Here is a 19,603-nt window from a genome sequence, read left to right as displayed (position 1 = left end):
CTGAGTTACTTATGATTTCCATTACTCTAGTGCTGAGAGAACACCAGGTCACTAAATGTCTTGTTACCCTAAATGTAGCAGAGAAAAGAATTTTCAGGGGTGCCTTTTGCTTTGTTTCTTATGTGAAGCGCTGGCAAGTTTTCAAAAGTGGGAAATGTTCAAAAGTCATCAACTGGACTGTCCAAAATCACAATATAAGGTTTGGAAAGAGGAGATAAGGAATGAATGCATTTAAAAGTTATTTTTATTTTTCACGTCAATTTTGGAATCTTTACTGTTGACTCCTATTTCATATATTCAGTCTTTTCCTCACACCCAAGACAGCAAGACTTGAATTTTTTTTTTTTCTCATAACATATAATTCACTTTTCTCACCATTGTATGCTGGGAAAATATGCACACAGCAAAATCTCAAGAGGTGGGACACTCAGTTATATTTTTACTAAGGTAACAGATATTGCTGAAACATTTACAATACTCACGCTTAGTGCAGTTTGGATACTATATAGTTACGAAAATGAAGTATATTGTGTTGGGTTTGGGCATCACTCTTAGGATGTAGACAAGCTGGAGAAATAGGAATGATAAGAGGCTTAGGAAATAATACCTATGAGGAAAGATTGAAAGAGCTGGGTGTGCTAAGTCTAGAAATGAGACGAAAATTGCTGAAAGAGTTTTTCAGTACATAAAATACTGTTGAACTTGCTCAATGCCTTCAGAAGAAGATATGTTCTAGCAGTTTAAATTTAACCCTTGAAGTCAAAGTGCTGGACTTCAAGGCTAAAACTAAGATATGAGGCACTTTGCAGCCTTATGCAGGTGAGAGAGGAAAAAAAATTACGGATTTGATTTTTTCCATTTTAGTGTTCTGTTTCTGAAATACCTAAGACCGCATTGAGTGGTTGTGAATGATAAATATTTTTAACTAAAGGTTCTTGGTCTTTGGGTGAACCCTTGATTGTCTCATGTTGGATTCCAAAGTAATGTTTGGGAGTTTGGGCAGACAGGATGGGTGTCAAGATAGCCAGAGTACTTGTTTTCATTTTCTAAATTTTCTTCAGTATGTATGCTGTTACGCCACATAGAATGTCACTCGACATTATTTCATTTACACGAGATCAAACCCAAACATCTTGTGTCCTTATACTGTGGCTGTCATAGAATTAACAGAGTGGAGTTGCTTCCTGCAAAGAGTAATGGATGCAGACCATCAGAAGATGAAGCTATAACAAATGAAATTTCCATGGGGATTCCCCTTCAAATAGCTGAAGTGGTGCTCTAGTTACTTCTTAGAATTTGAATAACCTATCTTCATCCCTTGTTAAGCAGCAGAGCTCCACTAATGTCAAGGAAACTATCTTAATTTAAAGTTGCTGAGGATATGGCTGTGAATCATTTGAAAGAGCCAGAAATAGTTCTTATTCTAAATTTGCTTCTGATTAAAATCTCTTTTGTCAGTGCAGTTCCTTATCTGATGTGTTGGGGTATCTTGAACATAAGTTGTATTTCTTGGGTTTTTGTGGGTTTTGGGGTTTTTTTGTTTGGTGGTGGGTTTTTTTTTGTTTTTTTTTGTTTTTTTACAAGGGCAGGCACTGGTAATAATATGTGTGGGGGGGTAAAAAGTAATGGAGAGGTGTGTGCAGTATAATGTAACAAGGCTGAATTGAGATCTGGATCCAGCTTTGCTGGTGGTGATGGTGTTATACATCAGCAGAGCTTCTCTGTGACATGATCAGAAATACATATTTTGCGATGGGGATACTGAAATACAGCCAACATCTCTTCCATCACCGGGAAGTTCGCCCTAGCTGCTTTATGTACCAGTTACATGTAGTCTTCAGTAACAATTCCCCTCCTTAAAACATCTCTGTAATAAGTTTCTGACAATATATGCTAGAGTCAATACAGTTTTTACTGAGTAAAGGACTATAATACTTTAAAGTGACTCATGCACAGTAATTTAGAGGGTGGCTGCCTACAATTTCCAGGTGCCATCAATCTCCTTGGTAAGATAATTTCCTGCCTTCGTATATATGGAGGAGGAAAGGATACACCGTGAATTTCTGATGATGGGGATGATACTTAGCCTTCATATAGTGTTTTTTACCTTCAAGGCAGTTTGCAAGTATGACTTAAGGTTCATCATATCCTTCAAAGTTGTTAAGTATTAATATTCCCATTTTATAGAGGGGGAAATTGGAGGAAAGAAGTTAGAGAACTTTCCCAAGACTTTGGAAGGAGTCATAGGAGTAATTTTCAATCCTCTGCCTAGACTATGTATCCCTTCTTTTCCTCAGATGCTTCTGTATTTACCCCACTGTTTCCTAGTGTAAAGGACTACCAGTATTGGACACTATGCAGTGTCAGAGGGTGTGCTGACAATTAGAATAAATAATTGCTCTTGGACATTTTTTAGAAATTTGTAAGCTAAAAATTTGAAAACTTTTGAAAAATGTTCCCAAATGGTATTTAATGTAAGCACGAGAGATTTAAATCAGGTAGTTAGCTCACTGGGAGACATGAAAAAGTCTTCAAAAACCCTTCAGCCACAAGAATGAAGCAATGTAACTGCTTGGTTGAAATCCAACTTAATTCAGTGTTGTTGGTTTTTTTCCATTAACTTCAGTGAACTTAAAGGAATTCTTGGAGGTAGCACTTGCAGATTTTTTTTTTTATATATATATGTATAAAAATAAAATTTTTGTCTGTCTGCCATTGCTTTTAACTTTTCTGTAGCCTGAAACAAAAATACAAGTGAAGGCTGCAGATTCAGTTTTCTTTGGAAGCAATAGGGAGTCTGCCAGGGAGACAGAAGTGGAAAACATTGATATTTGCTTGCAAAACCCTGGTGCCTATCAGAAATCTGTTTTATTAATAGAAGACATTTCATAAAAGGTAAAAAAATAATAGAAAGCTTATTTACTCCATTCTCTTAAGCAGATCTAATCAAAGGACACTATTTTTTAATATGTGCAGATCTAAAAGCTGTATTTTTTACTGTGTTTTCTATATGATGATCATTGTGGTACAGAAATGTATGTAGTATTGAAGGGACTGTTCAGGAATTTACAAAAAGTAAAAGATCATGGCTTCTGATGTGTAGATAACAGCAATTAAATGTTCTTTGGCAAGAGCTGCATTTTCCTACTTGATTTGACTCCTGTCTGGAACTTTTATACATTTGAGTCCATTCACCTGCCAAGCTAAATACACATACAGTTGAAGGGTATGATTTCTTATACACCTGATGAAAAGATTATGCTTAAAGGGAAAAAAATTAGCAAACTAAACGTATTTTATTCGTATGAATTTAGCAGTTGTGAAAGCCAGAATTGCTATATAGCCAGCTATCAGCTCCTCTCCTAAGCTAGCTTTACTAATGGGTTTTGAGTCCCAAGTTCAAACTTTATTTCACAGACCTGGATCCCTAAAATGAAGAGAGATTAATCTATGCTGAATTAATTCAACTAGCTTTGGTAAGGTGATTTTTTTTTTTTTTTTTAATGAGTTTTGTAGCCTGGCATTGCTTTGTAATGCCCTCAGTGTAGTGGCAGTTAATGCAAAAGTTCTGTATGTCATCCATGAGATGGTAGGAGGCCAAGGCATTTAGGTTGTGTTTGGTGCGCTAGCACAGATGGAGAGAAGGGCTGTAAAGCAAATACACAACCTTGACTGTCCACAAATGAGACAAAAAGGAAAAAAACATAGGCAGGAAAGAGACTAGAAAACAAATCAAAAAGGCTTTTTGATTTAAACCTGAAAGGATTAGAATGGTTTCTTAATGATTTCTTGATTCTGAATATTTTTAGAACTAAATCTGTGATTTCTGACTGAGTTTTCATGTTCAGAAAAATAAGCATTTGGCTAAACTAACTGTGTGCTTGTGGTGAGAGCCATATTTGTGCATCCGTTTCTAGAATGTAAAAGTAATAACCTTGCTTAACGCTTTCTTCTTTCACTTTAATGCTGGTGTGGTGAGCATAGACTCCAAATACCTGAATGTTTGTTCTTTTCGCTCTGTTCTTTTGGTCATTAGAAGTGTTTGAGTCGTCCTGTCTTTGTGCAAGTTTTTTGTTGTTGGGGTTTTTTTGTTTGTTTGCTTGCTTGCTTTGTGTTTTAAGAATGGATCTAGCAACTTCTAATTCATTGTCACATTGTGGTGGAAAGTCAGCTATTTTGGAGTTCAATGTCAATGTTTTTATACTGGTAAAACAAGATAATGATCATTTGGATTTGAAAAGTAGCTTTTTCATAGAATCATAGAATCGTCTACATTGGAAAAGACCTTTAAGATCATCCAGTCCAACCATTAACCTACACTACCAAGTCTACTCTAAGCCAATCAAGGATAGACTAGACTAAACCATATCCCGAAGTGCCACATCTACCCGTTTTTTGAACACTTCCAGGGATGGGGACTCCACCACCTCTCTGGGCAGCCTGTTCCAATGCTTGACCACCCTTTCCGTAAAGAAATTTTTCCTAATTTCCAACCTAAACCTCCCCTGGCGCAGCTTGAGCCCATTTCCTCTCGTCCTAGATGTACTGATGTGAAAGCAAATCTTTAATTTGTAGTCAGCATATTCTTAAAAAAGGTTTTTGTTCATTAGTACCTTTGCAAAAAAAAAAAATTGTAATGGTAAGAATTATTTTTAAATTTGAAAATATTGAAACATTTTAATTTTTTTTCACGCTTTCAGCCTTTTTTCAGTTTCTGTAATTTTTAGGGATTTAAAAAATAGTAAAACTATTTTCACAGCTTAATTTTTTTAGTAATTTAGTTTCATTTAATTTCTAAGTGCTTTCATGTTCATTTGACTCTCCTGTAGAGCTGATGTTTCTAATGACACAAATTGTTGTGCCGCCTTCTATCTTTCCAAAATAAAAATCACGTGTGTCTTAAAAAAAAGATAGAGGTCAAACTGGGGCAGACCAGGCCAGCTGGTTAAAAACTGAGAGGAAAGGAGACAAATGGCCACATACTGATATGGAACCATGTCTCCTCCCCAGGCATATCTAGAGCAAAATTTTCTCTGACCTAATTCTGTTTCTTCCTCCACTTCATGGAAAGATACTGTAGTTATTTCTGGTGGACTATGCTTTAGATGGACCATCAGTTTTCAGATCCATATACACCAAAAAGTTTAAAACTCAAAAATCTGCGAGATTTGTTTAGCTTGAGAAGTAAATGAGTGCACATTCATTTTTCATTTTACAGTGCCAAATCCACGTGAGCTCTGCTGAATAAAAACAGTCCGTAATTTTTTGCTTCAGAAAATGATTGTCATTTATCATTAACAGTACATTTCACTAACAAATGGTTTGCTAGGTGAATACACTTCTTGACACTCCCTGTGCTTTTTGAATGTGCTTGGTACAGTCCAGCAAACTGAGGCATAACCTGCCAAAGTGAGGTGCAGAATGCTTCAACTCTCTTACCTGGCTGAGCATGCTCATTTTTTCAGTACCGGTAAAACCCTTTCCTACCTTTCTTTAGAGTGATGGGCATCCTCTCAAGACAATTAACAGCCATTCTTTTTGCAAACTTAGCAACTACTACTGGAGTACGTGTGGGAAACAGCATTACCAGATGTTCAGTGTTGATGGAAGCTAATACTGCCTTGGAGGGAGAAGTTACTTCTTTCCAACTCTGTTGCATCTAACGAGCTGAATAGTCCACTGCATCTTTCCTTCAATGGGAATATTCATACAGTCTCTCTATTCTGCTCCCAACAGTCACAGAATTTTTAAGAACTTCATATTTTTAAGAGCTCTGCCCTCTACTAAATGAGGCCAAAATAGGCTAGTTAGCTAAAAACTAACAAGCAAAGAGACAAATTGGCACTTGCACATATACAAGCACAGAGAAACATTATGATTTCCCCAGGAAATTGGGCTTAAGAGATGGGCTATCAGTAGCAGAAACCTTCACACCCCAAACACAGCTCTGCCCCTCTAAACGTTCTTCCCTTCTCCCCTCCTTTTTGAGAGCATTACGGGAGATGTGATAAGTAAAGACAAGCTTCATATAGCTGGTTTCTGAAGCTCCTGGGGAAAGTCTAGCAAAATATGCTTTCATAAATAAAACAGAGTTAATTAAGAACCACTTGAAAAGCTAGCGGCGGGGAAAGTTGGGAGAAAATTACCATGTAATGTGCATGTGGTTAGCAGAAGCATAATTCTAGCTGAAATGAGGCCGATACCTTATTGGGAGCTGGATTCATCCATTCTTTCTCATGTTGGGTAGTATGTAATTAAACAAATGATACCATTAAATTTGATTGAACTACTTGGCAATAATAATGGCAGCAGAATAAGGCCTTCCCTAAGTAACTCACAGCTAAAAATGCGACAAATGTCTGATAAAGTTACAGGGAAAGGTACTTGTGTAAATATAAGAGAAGACAATTTTAATGCATGTGTTTATTTTCAAGTCAAAAGCAATGAGTTATATAAGAAACACCAAGGGGATAGTGGTTACCTGTAATATAGTAGGGAAATTCGGTACATTTCCTAAATCGGGTTTTATGTCGCGCAGTGAGAAAAGAAAAGCAAACCTGGTCCTTGAGAACAGGGCGTCTCGCAAGTTAGTAACTAGATGTATAGTCTGTGTCAATGGATGTTTAGACAAAGGTGGCGACTACTAATGCTATTACCGTCTGCTGTGTGATTGAGTTTGGCTGAATCCATTTTGTAGTGGTCAGATGAGAGTGGCATAACTCTGACAAAGGTGTTTTGAGAACTGGTCTCCGTCTGAATGTGGCGCAGTGGAAAGTGATGCTATTAAGTCTCTGGATAAATATGCCTGTCACAAGAATGAGGTCGTTTTGATATATTTTAAAATTGCATTGGGGAAAAAAAACCCCACCTTTGGGTGCTTTAGAGAAGCTTTCTTTTGGGCTGTGAGTGGTTGACAGTACTAGGACAGGTCAAACCTAGAGGAGGGGTTCTCAGGAGATTGTGTCTTTTAATGTCCTCTGGCCTCGTGGTTGGTTTCTGCATACATACATTGCATCCACATGGAACACACCTGACTGATACTGCCTGTTTTTCTTAGCACTAAATTTTGGCATGCAAAATCTGTACCATCATTTTTTAGTTCAGATCTGTTCACAAATTGGCTAATACTGTCTCAGTGCTGCAAGACAGATTATGTAATAACTCGCATCTATCTGTCTCACCTTTCGGGAAAAGACCACAAGAGCACACATTTGGAAACAAATGTGAAGAGAAAAGCTGCAGATAGCTTGTCTCTTGCAGAAAATCTTTGTACTTACTATGTTGTGTAAATGCCTAATTTGTTAGTCTCCTTTGGCACACTGGCACATACTTATTTCATCCAGTTGTGCTAACAAAACCAGTCATGATGAGGATGGCGTCACCTTCAAATGGGGATAAGTTACTTTTTCTCAGCTTACATCCTAGCAGGCTTCTAAGTAGAGAGGGGTCACAAAGTTTGTAGACTTATTTCTTAGGAGGACTGCTTGCTGTCCAGTCTTTGACTTTCCAAAGTTTGGGATGCTGATCAGGTCTAGGATTCTGATTCAAGAGCATCTGACTTGTATTTAGGTTTTCTGCTGCTGCTTTTTTCTGAAATGTTTTATTCAGACATAGCATTAGACAAGCCTAGCTGCCATATTGACTTTTGTTCTTGGTAGGGAGCCTGCACAGACACAATCCTGCTCCGTAGGAGGTGTACTTTGGAGTGACAATTTCTCCTGTAGCATTTGGCAGAGCCTCAGTAGCAGCTGAGCTGGGATTAGCCAAGCCTACCCTTTTCTTCTGGTTTAGATACAGGAGAGAGACCTATAGGACTGATGAATGCCAATTTTCTACTGAAATGCGTTTTCTCCTGTATACCATAAAGCAGAGTTTGGTTATAGCAACACCTGTGGCTGTTGGCTTGTGAAGTGAGAATTTTAGGTAAGGATCAAAAAGAGAAACTATTCAAACATTGAAAAACAAGACAGTTGGAGCAGTTCTAGCTGCAGTATATGCTATAAGGAAGTGGAGAGCTGGAGTTTTCTCGTGATACAGAAAAAAGAAAAAATTACTAGCCCTAGTTGCCTAATTGTCCAGGCAAAGGACAGCTATTAGGTGTTGCAGAATTTACGTACATGCGTGACAACAAAAACTCTTCTTCACAGAGGATTTCTAAGGCTTTTGGGCTGTGGAAGAGCAGCATGGAACACTGTGTAAGACCAAAGAACCATCATGGCCCCTGGATGAGGTGGGCTGTCCTGTCAGTGCGCTGCTGAGCCGTCCCTTTAATTCAGATAAATACTGTCTATTCACGTTTCCTTTAATGAAATAGACTTGCTAAAACATGGGATATGTTTTGAAAAATCCATCTGTATTTTCTTTCACAGTTTTGGTATTTCTAATCGTATTTTATATTCATATTCTGCAGTTCTTCAGCTCCAAAGTGTTGGCAAGTTTCATGATTTCACCAAGACCCCTAGGTGGCATTTCAAATCAGCTGTTAAGAGCATAGTATACAGCACAAGTGAGGAAAACTAAACTGGTATAATGTGTTGCCTTTACACAGTCTGCTTGCTGAATTAATTTCACTGACTGGCAGCAGGTGAAAGGAAGGTGTGAACATCAGAAACGTTTGGTTTAGTGGCAAGCCTTAACTTTATTTTTCAATGCAATGGTCAGGTTTAAAATCTGCCCGTTATATCTGGGGCCTGTGGTGTATACTGGGGAGATGGGAGGCAAGTCTGATTCTACTTGCTTTACAGATTTTGGGGGGAACGTGGGAAAAAAGGTAGGATTATTACAAGTTTTAGTCCCTTCATGCAAAGTTTTAGCCGCACCTCAGAACTCCTGATGTGTTAACCTGGTTTTATGTTTCACTTCCCCCCCCCCCCCCCCCCCCCCACTCCCAACTGTTTGTAACATATGGGCTATCAAACTGGACTCCACAACTAAGTGCCACACACATCACTTCTCTGAAATATTATCCTTTTGTATCTGCTAGAAGCTAAATACCTTCCAGCCGCATGTATTTTCACACGATAAAAGGTCATAGTCATCTCTGAACAGCTTTGCATGCTTAAAACACTTGCTACTGTATTCAATCGTATTGATGTCAAATCCCACGCCATATTAGCAGCCTCCTAACTGAGCTGCCTTGAACTATGCTACTGAATATTGCCGTTTCTATAGAGAAGGATGTGTCCTGAAAAATTGAGTTTATACCCAGTTCCAGGGAGATGCAAGGAAGTAAGAATCTACGTTATCCCTTCATCATGTTTCTTCATCTTGCAGTTAGTGCGTAACTTGATTTACCCTGAAAGGTGGAATGAGCTTGGCCTGTTATAATTAGCTTTAGGTAGATTTGAAATGAGCTTGATGATATCATATCTGGCTACTTCTGCTTCCTCTATATTTCTGAGGCATCTTTATTACTCATTGTGCTGAATATGTGATCTGTAGTTTATTGGCGCGGTTTCTATATTTAGTGGTTTAGAGTCTCTCTTTACTGGAATACATGGTGATTTTACTCTTATATCCAGGGGAGAGAAACTTTTAGGACATCTTGTCACTATTTGGTCCTGGAACCTTATCATTCACTTCTTTTGCTAGCCTATTGACAATCATCCATTTTTCTCTGTATCGTTTATTTACACATCTGGCTGTTGATGTTTTGTCATGTGCAAATCTGTTTCTTATCAAAGCCTAGTTTTCTACTTACACTGAATTTGTAATCCATTGCATTGCTTTAACCTAAGACCACTTCATGGTTTTGATAGCCTAATATAGGAAGTATTAAAGTTGCACAGGACCTCAGATAAATCGTGGGTTTTATTTGTGGCTTGTAAGAAGCTTATGTATTCTTTGCCAACATCTGGCAACTCAGAAGTGTGGACAAAGTCGAATGAAAGTTGCTCTTAGCTACAAATTGTGTTTGCTTCAGTGCCTAACAGTGTGCTTTTACACAGTGGTCTTTCTACAGATCAGGCTTTCTTCCCTTGGTAGGATAGCGGCAGTAAATACTATTGCTGTGAGAGAAGGATGAAAACTGCAAATGGAGGTTGAAGAAGTGCTTTCTGTTACCCAGCCTAAATCTTTATTGCAGATTACTGAATTTTTTTCTTGGTTTTTTTTTTTTTTTCCCCATTTGTTATTGGTAATGCTGATTATTACCAGTATTTTTTGGTACTTATTAATTGAGAAAAATTACCAAAATACCAAAAATTACAAATTTTTATCAAGTGGGGGATTGTTCTCTCATCTCTCTCAATCTTTTCCAAATTGAACCAGTTCAACACATCATAGGTAATTTTAACAATATTTCTTCTAATTTTCTTTTCTCTTCTCTAGATTATTTTACCTTTTTCTTTATTTTCCTTAAAATGCAGTATCTGCAACTGGATGCAATGTATCAGCGCAGGTCAATTGGAGTGAAATAATTCTGCTAGACTTCCTATGCTTTATATAAAATATCCCGGAGCCAACATTAATTGCTTATCCTATTTGAAGGTAACTCTGGTATCTGTTCTTTCCTCCCTCCAATTCCATTTTTTATATAATCATTCTTCTTGGGTACCATCTCGTCCAGATTTCCTATCAGCAGTATTTTCAGGTTTTCTTGAAAATCTTTTTTCTCCTAAATTTAAGTGTGCTAGCCTAATTGGAACTGTGGGGCAGAATTTTAAAAAAAGATGGTCCCATTCGTCCACGGTTCTCCTGAAGTGTAGTTAAGTAACGAATGTTACAGTGCCTTATGCATAAAAAAAATCTAGTGACCCATGTCCACAGTGCTTATGCACCATGGATTAGGTAGTTTTGATGTCACTAACCCTTACTCTGACCTGTATTTCAGATATTTTAAAATTCTTCTGGGTGATTTATTAGTGATAATCACAGAAATATTTGTTATGGGAATCAGGTTCTCGGATAGTTATTTTCTTTGGCTAATCAGCATTAGGATCTCTTCCTTTCCTGGTCCATTAGAAATCACAAAGAGAGGACTAATGGTCTCTGACACTGAAACAAAGCTAAGGCACCATCCAATTCTCATGATAAAACACTAGCAAGTCTTTAATTAACTTTCACGAAAGTAATTTCAGAGTGAGACCAGTTTTCTTCGTTAAATAGCAGTAGGATTATCTCTCTAGATTGCAGCTTGAACTATATTTGGGTCTGATCCTGTATTTGTTTTTATTCAAGATTCCTGCTGAAGTCAGTTACATGTATTGTTAGTATATTATGGGCTTGGGGATTTTTTCTGTTTGATTTTTTTCTGTTTGACAGTTAATTGGTGTGTTATCAATAAATACCTCTTAATGCTACGCTGTTTTGTACTACTTAAAATTAGTAATATTTTCAAATTAAACAGTCATACTTCTTTTTATATGACCAAAAGGCTTGCTTGCATCATAAATTCAAGCCACTTTTCAAACATGTTTATGAGGTTCATGTTGTTTGGCTTTTTCTTGTGGCGGTATAAGAATTATGCGTGTGTGAACTTTGGGCAGCAGAATGAGTGCGTCCCTGACTTCCCATACAAATAGATACCACTCCTTTTCTTTCATCTTTAAATGGGAAAGATTACACGGTGAACTCATTTACTTAGTAATTGAGCAAATATGACAACACAGAGTTTTAAAGCATGATAAATGAAACTGTGACCACGTCTGCTCCTGTGTTTATTCAGCCACTGGCAGCAGTGTTATCAATTACAGCCTCCCCAGGGGTGCATTTACTCTGCGAAGAGCTCCGCTGGGGAATATATGGTTTCACAGGCAGGTTAGGCTTTCTCATCCAGCCTTATTAGAAGCTCTAGGTTTCTGCGAAGCTGAAGCTTTGGAAGGATCCTACCTAAGCTGGTTTTTGGCAGAGGTCAATGGAATGAGCCGTTTTGCATTATTTTTGTAAATTAGGCCTCTACACCTGTTTATGTGCAAAGCTGTTCCTCAGAAAGCTGTTTCCCCCGCTTTCCTCTTCATTTTCCATTGAAGAAAAAATGTCTTTGTCCTCAGGGAGAAGGAACAAACGAATTTTTCATTCGTCCTGTTCCAATTATCTCTTTCAACTCAGTGACATTTAAAAAGTTGTATTTTCTATAAACATACTATTAGGATATTCCATACTGCATGCTAACCTGGGTAATGAAATGTTGCGGTAAATATCTGTTAACTATGGTTGCATTACATAAAAAACAGAAAGAAATGATCTTGTCATTTGTCATCAAGCGTGAAAGAGATGCTTTATGACAAATTGAGTTTCACATTGAAAAGGCAGAGAGTTCTTATTTTAATTCATGGTTATCTAATCATGTTAAATGAAGATCAGTCAGCTCTTCAGTGCTAGCTAGTTCTGAACAGAACTTGTTTGTTGTAAATCACTTCTGTCTACACTGTCTGGCAGTTATTTAAGACTTCAAAGGTGCACACAGCACTAGAAAATTCTGCAGTAGTTTACAAAACTTTTACACTTACTTCTTCCAACCATGTTTCAAGGATTCATTGGTACCAGGCATCATTTCAGACCTATGGAGGTCAATATTTACAGCATTAGTTTTCTTTGAGTCACTAACTTGACCTTTATCTTAATATGAAATGAAAAAGGGAAGAATAATTTTGGGTGGTTAAGAAATGTGGGAAAACATTACTTTCTCTTCTGTTCTTCTAAGAGTAATCTGATTCCACTTTCCAGTAAAGCAGCTATGTTAGGGACTGTATTTTGTCAACTCTGAAAAAATATTTCATTAAATGAGTTTTCATACTTTCTCGTTTGTTCTCTGTGAAGCCCAAGAAGCTGCTTTTGATGAGATTAAGACGTGTGCTATAATTACTTTTATTATTCACTGTGCTACACCAAATTCTACTGGAATTCATAAAATGAAAAATCGTCTTTCTTAAAGGTTTTGTGTATAAAGTGTTCTATGCCTGCAGCAGAAACTACTTTTTCTTCCTATCAGATACACTGTGAGAGTACTGAGGAGCCTAAGCTAGCTTTGAGTGAACCTGAATGGTACGGCATGTTCATGGCAACAATGATCCAAGAAAATGCTGAAATATTTTCAGTTATTTCGGTGTTCTTGGGAAATACCAGTAAGGTAATATTTTTCATAGACTTACGGCTCTGGAAATTAATAGATACTCTGTGCAAAATTGGTCTTAAGTGAGTTCCAAACCCCTTCTTTGCAAGGATGAGCTCTCAGTGTTCATCTACACATCCACAGCAATTTTAGCGTATGTACGGATTGGCAGTGAACATGCTAAACTTCATGATGAAGTTCAACCGAGAGTTTTCTAAAAACTGTTAATGTGAAAGTAAAGGCAGATACAAGAGTTGTAAGGATAGATCTACCAAAGATGGTATTTGCCAGTTGCTATATGCTCACTCCCGACTTAATGGGTCTTGCTTTGTCTGTTTCAATAGTCCTGTTCTCCTCAGATTTCAATAATATTTCTGACGCACAGTAATGGAAGAATTTTACCATAGACCCATATGCTAAGTGGTAGCTTCCATAGAGAACATTTCATGCTAATTTTTGGCAGTCGTGACTTTGTTTCTGGATTTGTCTTTGACTTGTAATCACTTCTGCAGTCTCAGTTCCAAGAGCTCTTGATATAATCTCCCCGCTTCTTTTTCACCCTACTCCTCTCTCCTTACTCCAGATGAAGTGAACTGTGATGCACTTCCTAAAAGGTCCTACAGCTGAATTATGTGTGTCTGAAGCCAGGTTGTTTCAGCAGGACCCCTAAATTATTGTCTGGGTTTCTCTGTGCTTTTTCAGTTTAGAATGAGAGAGATGGGGTGTGTGTGCAATGAAACCTTACAAAAAACCCTAGAAGAAAACTTTGTCAGGTATGGAGCTAAAGATGAGCCAGAAGGCGTGACTTTTAAGCAACTAAACAAGGACAAAGGCCTAGAGAATTGCCTAAAGGCAATTCTTGCATCTGTTTAGTGTGATTGAGAAACATCAAAGAAGAGCTTCAAAGATGGTTTGTCTGAGCAGGTTCTGAAAAGAAAGAAATTGCTTACTTACCGACAAATATAAATGGAAATTTTGCTTATAAAGAGACTCTTATTTCATTTTTGAATGATTACTGCTTGATTTGCAGAACTGGAGCTGCTGCCATTTGATCCCTCTCTTAATTTACCACACGAATTAATTTCTGTCCATTTGTATCTTTGAAGCATGTGGTCTTCTAGCCAAAAACCACAAAGACATCAACTTAAAATCTCAGAAGTATGAAGTTTGTTCTGAACATTTATATAAAATAATGAGATGAAGAACTGAAAATAGAAAAATGACAGATTTCTAGAACTTGAACAACTTTTTTGCAAATTGGCTATTTATGGAAAGCTCATAGCCAAATGTTCTTCCCTGATGCCTTGCTAAACTGTGTCATGTTACTGGAAGTCTAAAAATCTGTCTCCACTACACATTGCATAGGTTGTAACTGCTTGTTTGCAGTCTGGTAGGCACACAGAGGCTTTCTGTCTTGTAGCCTACTGCTGTGAATAAAACAACTTAGTGATTTGAGGAGGATGGATATGTTTGTAAAGTAGTGGTGGATGGGACTTCTTAAGAACCGTAGGGAGATGCTGTAAAGGGAGGAGAGTTGCCCAGGACGGTGGGCATTTTCTGACTTTCTAGGTGGAGCTAGGGCCTTCAGTTGTGGTTTCATGTGCCCTTGAAGTGCTTGGGCTCAGCCAACGAGGGAACTGATCCAGCCTAGAGGTAACTTGGTAAGAATTTAAAACCAGCAGAAAAGTTAGTTTGCAGTTGAATCAGTGCCCTGTGTGAAACCCCAAATTCTGCTCAGGGTGCCCACTACCAGGTCTAGTGCCAGCACAAGAGAGGGAGAGAAAATCCGGACTGTCTTTCCCATCCTCTTTTGCAACAGTCTGTAATTAGGTCAGTTTAAAGTAACTGAAGCTGCAGCCTGAGGTGGAAGAGATCAGCAAATTCTCCTCCTTGATAAGGGTTTCTCTCTCATTATCTAGTCTGCTAATTTTCCTGAAGGCCTTGCAGACAATACGTAGACTTTTGATTGTCTTGTGTCAGCAGCAGAGTCTAACTTGTGCAGTGAAAGCATGCCGAAGGCTCAGTCCTCTTTCCCCCATCCTTGCCTACCTGCAGCACCCTGGAACTTCCCTCCAGTGCTCCAAGCCTCCTGGTACTGCTCATGAGCACATTTCTCCTCACTTCTGGACTCCTATCAGCTACCCTATTGCTCCTTAGGGTTTATTCCTGCACCTCACTGCTACTGTAGTTTCCAGCTAGAAAGAAACTTGGAGAGTAGCTTTGCATCTGCAGTTGCTGTGGGAAGCTGAGGTAGTTAAGAACAAACAAGCAAACTAAACTAAAATCACAGAGAAATGTGGGGGGTTTTGTCATGCTGAAATTGAAACATTTCATCAGCTGGATTAATAGAATCAAACAAATGATTTAAAAAAGAGTGTGGGTAACTGGGTAGTTCAGACACTGATTTGGGACAGTGATGTTAAATTTTAAATCCCAGCTATGCCTAATTTGAAAATAACAGATTTAAAAAACCTGACAACCAAAGCCACCCAACAGTCTGTCTCTCTCTAGTTACCTATCTCAGGCAGAGCTCAGGACTTAAGAGTTGATTTTCTAAGAAATGTTTAGAACAGTGTCCCAGGCACAGGGAAGATATCTTAAGTGGTCTCTCTTCATCCTTCCCTAGAACAAAAATGGCATCAAAGCCTCACCGGTGTTTTGTCGGATCTAAATACGGATTCCCTCTGGAGAAGGGTATCATTAGCCATACTCGCTGGTAAGTGATAGACCTCACAGTGGCTACCTAAGGGAATCATTTTAAAGCGCCAAGTCACTGTAAATCTTTTGGGGGTTTCTATTGTTTCAGCACAGTAGCCTGCTGGCTAATGAGCATTGGTTCTCTTGCATGAAATACTGTTTGTTATCCTGTGTTCTCCGGGCAGGAGGAAGAGTCTTGAATTTGTGAGAGCTTTGCTTATCTTAAAGATTCCCCCTGCTCCCCCACCAGTTATATTCCCAGTCTTCTGTGTTTTCAGACCTAGAAAGTGATGTCCTTAGCTCCTGTGGAGACAAATTACTCATGAGTTTATGGAAACACCATTGATTAACATTAGCCAGTGTAAGTAAGGGGATCACAATGTGGCCCTTAAGCTTTGTTTTTTCTTCTTTATAACACTTACAACACATTTAAAGGAGACATTAGCCCTGGCTAATTCTAGACCTGGGCAAATCCTTCACAAACAATCACTTGCTCTAGGCTTTATTTTTGCTCTTGGAATGTTGCTGTGTGGATCCTAAAGCCATATTAATAACATTTTCATTTATGTTATTTTTTTCAGTATTGTTGATCAGTAATGTAATTTTTCTTTCTTGATGTTTGATTCTGAAAATAAAAAAAATGAGGGATGTTGTTTTATTAGTATTAGATGGATGAGTCATGTGGGAGAGCTTGAGTTTCCTGACTGCTCAAGTAAGTAGCCATTTTTGGCTTGCATACAGATATAAAACGTTTTCAAAGAATAAGCTTGTGACTCAGATCAGGAAAGCATAATCACCCAAAAAATGTATGGGAAGTAGACAGAAAAAGGGTTGTTAGATTGGTAATAAGGAATCAATTTTAAAAGAGTGTTCTGGAAAATCTGCATGATTTGGGCAGTCCTACTTAGTACAACGAAATGCGGATTGCATCTATGTGCGGAGCTTCTGCAACAGCAGATTTGTTCAAGGATCACTGCAAGCAGGATGAATTCCTATTGCACCATTGACAGGGCACACATACTTTGAGCTGATCTTTAAATTGTGCATCTCCTTGAAATTGTGTTAGTATAATGATGCAATATAAACCCCATGAGAATATCTTTCTGAGAAAAATTCTCAGTTATTTTTGCTTAAATGTTTCCCTTGCTCAGAGACCCTGAACATGGGGCCCCTTTGTGTAGTAGGCTGCTAGGAACTGTCATGCTGCCTTTCTGCTTTAAAGGGAACACTGCATCATTCCTTTTTGTATTTTTAAACAGCAAATAATTTTTAAAGCATGAAAAACACATAAATTAGGAAGAGTCATCCCTGTATTTTGAAAGACTCTTGTAAGACTTGCTTAACGTACTACCCTTGCTTCTCTGAACAGTAATGTTGAGTCACTGAAGGCCGTATGTTATTTGAAAGACCATATGCTTCTGATTAGCATGGTGTAATGTATTAGAGCTTTTCGGAAGTTGAAGTTTGGAGCTACTTCTGTTTTATTTCATTGAAGCTGACTGGAGAATCCAGTTGAACGAAGGAAATTTTTTTTCCCCTGCACCAGCTGATCTGGCAACTATAGCTGCATTAGAGCGCTTACTAAATGAAAGCACTGGTGGGTTATGGGCTATGCATTAATGCAGACATATTAAAAGTCTTCTGAATGTGTTGGCAAAATTCTCATATTGCTAAATGGAATACCAATTCAGGTTTAATTGCTAAATCCAAATCTCTTCTGTATTATAAAGCTTTTTCTTTTCTCTTACTGTTGTAAGAGGAGAAGTACTAGCATAGCATATTAAATTAACGTTTCTTCTAGAAGTCACAATGGTACTACATAAGTAGAGCTGCTCAAAAAATATCTTGTAGAAGTTAATAGAAAAGTATTTCAAAGCTTTGCAGCAGAAGGTTTAATTATGAGCTGCCTAACATGCCTGGGCAGGAAATGAATGCCCTTCAGTTCCTTCAATGTCCTGAACAGCCTCACAACAGGGGGAGATTATTTCTCCCAGCACTGCGTTTAAGGCTGAAGAGTGGGCAGGCATGACTAGGAAAAGGGTTGAAGGTCTCCATCTCATCGACTCCTGAGACCATGGGCAGCACAGTTCAGCCAGCTTGCCAGGCAAAATGGTCTACACTAAATACTAGCAGGAGGAGATGCAGACTGCAGCAGAAAGCACACAGGCTGAGAGAGAGGGCACGGGTCGCTGGTACCCACGGACGTGTAGAATTTCTCCAAATCTGAGCATGCTGTACAACTTTTAGATATTTAGGGTGTCGCTTTAAAACTGGCCTAAATCAGTTTGTTTCATTCCCCCTAAGGCTCTGTTCAAGGAAATAGTGATTAAAGTGAAGATGATGGCTGTGAAGGGTTGGTTTTGGGAAGAATGAGTGTATCCCTTGTTTTCTCCACTCCTGTTTTTTAGAACAGATTTACAGATCCATTCCCCACCCTCCCCCGGACGTGTACGCGTGACACACTATGCACAACTTTTGTTTAGATTTATAAAACTGCAGTACTTTAGTGAATCTCTAAGGCTTTTGTGCCTGGTCTTGATTAACGCAGTGCCCTTCCAAAGAAGAAGCTGCTACAAGGTAGAAGCAGAAAACAGCCACCATACCTGCATTCAGTACGGTATTTAACACTGCAGAGCTACAGTCATCTGGTTTTTTTACTTTTAATCCCTTTGTGTCTCCAAAAGTGCTTGGAATCTCCTTTTTGTTATCCTCCTTTCCCTCTTACTACCCCCCCCCCCCCCCCCCTTAAATTTACTCTTTCTTCACTTCTACTTTAAAAGCTCATCAATAGGAATGTGCTGGACAAAACCAGAAGCTTGCTTTGAGGTCATGGACCTTGGGCCCCATGCGTGGGTCGGCAGGGAAGCTCGAAGGGGAAAAGGAGAAGAGCTGCCTTCTGAATCAGGCACAGGCAGCTTGGCTTTTGGGGGAGAGAGGCAGTAACAAATAGAAGCAGAGCTTCCTGGGGGGGCTTTTTAACAGAGTGTCCCCCTGCCCGTCTCCTTCCTCCTTCGGTGAGCTCTTACTTCAGTCTTCCTCGGGGGCATCCGCTTACGTACAGCCTTCCCTTTGCTTAGGAAAAGGGCAAGTTCATAGATCTTCACTGCCTGGAAACTGGCTGGCTGGCTTGTCAAAAACTTTAAAAGTATATTTGTGTTAGGTGTCTGCCATGTCATCAGCTATCAAATACCTATTGGAGTGTGATGAATAAGGGCTGGGAGAATTTTGAAGGTCGGGGAACAGTGGTGTTTTCTTTCACTCAGCTAGTGAAAGAAAAACAAGGTATCTATTTTAAACTAGCAACTTGGGATTTGTATAATTATGGTGTTCAAGTAGCAAAATAATACCACTCCGGGAATTAATTTTACCTTGAAATAACAGAAGTGAGATGGAGGAAGTTGTTAGTGGAATGGCTGGAGCTAACTTTGCCACAGAACCACATCAAAAAAATGTTAAATTCCAGTATTTAAAGAAGTACCCATTGGTGCCCAATTCTGTTAACCTTTAAAAATCCTAGCTGAGAGGTATGGGGTTGAGCATCTAGAAAGCTGGATTTTATATTGTGTGTGGGAAAATTTTGATTTTACATTTTACAAGTCCATCTCTCCACAATGGATATAATTTTTCAGAGCTTTCTAGATTTTTAATTAAGAGCTGGTTGTAAAGCTCTCCCAAGTGTTACTGGAGTCCTACATAAAGTTTCAATAGCTTTGTGAGGTGTGACTTGGCTTTACAAAAGTCTCATTAACCCTTTGCCAAGACTCTATAATTGCCCATTTGCCTATTACTTCCGTTCTTTATTATTGCTCCTACCATTTCACGGTAGATGGACACTGTGTGTACTGGTCCCCAGTT

The 19,603-nt window shown here is 38.6% G+C and overlaps 2 protein-coding genes across 4 annotated transcripts in view; one reads left to right on the top strand and one right to left on the bottom strand.

The window, feature by feature from the left end:
* CTNNA3 (catenin alpha 3) overlaps positions 1-19,603 on the top strand; it is a 544,923-nt gene that overhangs the window by 201,002 nt on the left and 324,318 nt on the right. The gene's annotated exons all lie outside the window — the stretch shown is intronic.
* Positions 1-19,603, bottom strand: part of LRRTM3 (leucine rich repeat transmembrane neuronal 3) — an 88,627-nt gene that overhangs the window by 43,533 nt on the left and 25,491 nt on the right. The window lies entirely within an intron of this gene.

The sequence above is a fragment of the Pelecanus crispus genome, chromosome 10 (genome assembly GCF_030463565.1).
Source record: "Pelecanus crispus isolate bPelCri1 chromosome 10, bPelCri1.pri, whole genome shotgun sequence".
NCBI classification, from domain to species: domain Eukaryota; kingdom Metazoa; phylum Chordata; class Aves; order Pelecaniformes; family Pelecanidae; genus Pelecanus; species Pelecanus crispus.
The sequence above is the reverse complement of the archived record's forward strand: the minus strand, read 5'-3'. Positions and strand labels throughout refer to the sequence as shown.